Below are 2,984 nucleotides of genomic sequence, written 5' to 3' on the forward strand. Positions count from 1 at the left end.
GCTATTTCCTTCATCTTTGCCTGTAATGTCTTCTATTTTCACACCAAACTTCTACTCTTCCTCAAGATTCATCTCAAATACAAACCCTGCTGTGAAAACTTCCCCAAGGCTCCCCAGGGAGAGTTATAGGCTCTGTCCACCGTGTCTCCTCTCTCTCTCTGCCCCTGCTTGGCTGTGTAGCTCTCTCAGGGCATGTTCTGACTCCCTCTCTCAGCCCCTCTCTCCCCTATCCACGTCCCTTGTTCCTTCTTTCAAGGGAATATGATGTAGGACATTATACTTTTTCTGTGTAAATCTTTATCTTTGTCCTCACACTCAGTTACATTGTGTGATGTCTCAGACTGGCAATAATCTCTTACCTTTTCTGAATCCTCAATCCTGGGACACAACAGACTCTAAGTTTTTGTCAAGGGGGGAAAAGAGAACCAACAGAAGGGAATAAAGAGGAAGGGAAGAAGAGCAGGAAATCAGTGCCTGAAGTGAGTGAGCATGGACCATGATGTGGTCCACATAGTGACCATAGAAAGGACTTTAATGGCTGTAGGGTTGGTGCTCGGTGGTCGACGCCACTGAGTCAGGACAACTGATGCTGGTAACGATGGGGCCCAAGAAGCCACTTCAGTGGTTTGCATAGGTGACAGAGGAAGATTTTAATTAAGCCTTGTAGTCTTGGGGGCCTGGGTGGCTCAGTCGGTTAAGTGTCCAACTTCGGCTCAGGTCATGATCTCATGATTCTTGAGTTTGAGCCCTGCGTCGGGCTCTGTGCTGACAGCTCAGAGCCTGGAGCCCGCTTTGGATTCTGTGTCTCCCTCTCTCTCTCTGCCCCACCCCTGCTTGGGCATGCTCTGTCTTTCAAAAACGAATAAATGTTAAAAAAAAAAAGCCTTGTAGTCTAAAATCTGATTGGTTTCCCCCTTAATAGCTGTGAAACCTCAGGAAAACTGGGTGCTCACTGAGTGCGTGCATCACCTCACCTGCCAGTGGGGATAATACCTTAATTCTTAAAATTGAAAATATTACCTTAAATAGATTTATGTGAAACAAAACATTTGTAAATTGTTTAGATCAGTGTTTGGTACATAGAAAATTATCAAAAGTTAGACTACATAAGCCCACAAACGATACTAAGATAATCACGCTGGGTCATAGCTCAGAGATCCATTAACACGACCCTTTATTCACAACTGAGGAAATAGGCCCAGACGTTGATTATCAGCACGGGGATGGGAACAAGCCCTTCTCATGCAGGTCCTGTGTTTTCTGACAGAAGTCACGGCTGTGAAGCGGTAGAGGAAAGGTCCTTTAAGAAAAGGAAAGGATTAGTAATCATTAGTGCCAAGAGCGATTTCATTTGCTCCTAGCATCCACCCAGAGAAGGCAACGTTTTCCTAGCTTGGCAAATAAGGAAATCAAGGATGTGGCCACTTTATGAAGACGGAGGGGCAAAGCATAGTCAGTAGTAATCCCATCACGCCCTTTCCAGACAGGCTGGCCTGTGAAGATACCCCATACCTGCCATGGAATGCCATAGGCTGGTAACAAAACGATAAGCTATGCGTTGAGTAATGAGAAAACAGCCTCCCAGTTTAGACAAACATTATTCTAAGTCATTCCTGTAGTAATGAAAAGGGAACGTGGACTAGGAGATGAGTCAAGTTCTTTCCAAAAAAGAACATAAATTGATAGTTGGGCTAGTTGCAGAGTCCTGGTTTGTATGTTACAAAGCACTAGCTTTGGATGGTTGCTTTGAAATGCACAAGGAGGAGAACAAAGTAATTATAAGATTTTCTTTCCTATGTCGATGTTTTTGTGTGTCTCTCAAAAAAAAAAAAAACCAACTTGAAGTCTAGGAAAACTCACCAGCTAACTTGCAGTCAGTCATTTTTTACAGCTTGGTAGGTACATACTTTCTGAATATTCCTCAAAATTATGCTGCCTCAACATTTATAAACACAAAGCATAAATCAAATGTTGCCACTCTCCTGAAGATAGCCCCTGGTTTCTGGACTCCTGGGGCACACGTTCTGAAACCTGTGCATGTGGAGTATTGCCAAAATACAGGTTTAGGATGCTTTTATGGTTGACACGAGAGCAATGTATAGAAGGTTATTTTGAGACTGTTAACTAGATCAAAATATGTTTATTTCATTAACAATTCCTGAGGGAGAGAGGAGGGGAGAGGGAGAGAGAGAGGAGAAGGAAGAGAGAGGAGCCAGTAGAAGAGAGAAAAGAAGAGTGAGGAGGGGGAGGAGTGAGGAGGGGAGGGGGGGAGATAATGAGAAGGGGGAGAGAGGGAGTGTGTGTGTGTGTGTGTGTGTGTGTGTGTGTGTGTGTGTAAAGTCATCTCAGCAGTTCTGGGATCTTTTTTCTCAACTTCAGACAACACGTGTTTGTTTGTTTGTTTTTTTCAGTTTCTGTTTTCCGGATACTTCAGTTAGTAATTGGCTCACATAAATCACTTTGCAAGATGTTAAGAGCTAAGGTTACTTTGAGGGAAGTCAGTGGGAGGCTATACGTAAGGCCGTTCTGAGGGTGTGGAGAACTGCCCCATGCTGGCAAGTGGTGTTAAGCCTGAAGTTTTTTCAGGTTCTTGTGCGGGCTGCACGAGGTTCTGATTCATGTGATTTTAGTAGAGCGTCCTCGTCATCCCCTCATGGTACTGACAGTCTAGAGACAACAGGTGGGAATAAGTGGAGAAAATCATGTTTCCAGGAATGAAGCCACAGGGGCCGGCATGAGGGCGTTGAGGGCTAGAACCGGCTGCCAGGTTCTCTGGAGAGACGAAGCATGAGAAGAACCAGAGGGGAAGGAGACCCTTAGAGAACACAGAGGATTCCGTCATGTGCAAGGGGACTGTGGCCACATGGTGGGAGAACCCCTGTGAGTGGGGCAATGGAGTCTTTCTTGACAGCTGACTGTATGATGTACACCTGGGTCATGGGGCTTCAGAGCTTCAGAATGGGCTTTTTCCCCCCTCTGTTTTC

This window comes from Prionailurus bengalensis, chromosome F2 (assembly GCF_016509475.1).
Source record: "Prionailurus bengalensis isolate Pbe53 chromosome F2, Fcat_Pben_1.1_paternal_pri, whole genome shotgun sequence".
Lineage (NCBI taxonomy): Eukaryota > Metazoa > Chordata > Mammalia > Carnivora > Felidae > Prionailurus > Prionailurus bengalensis.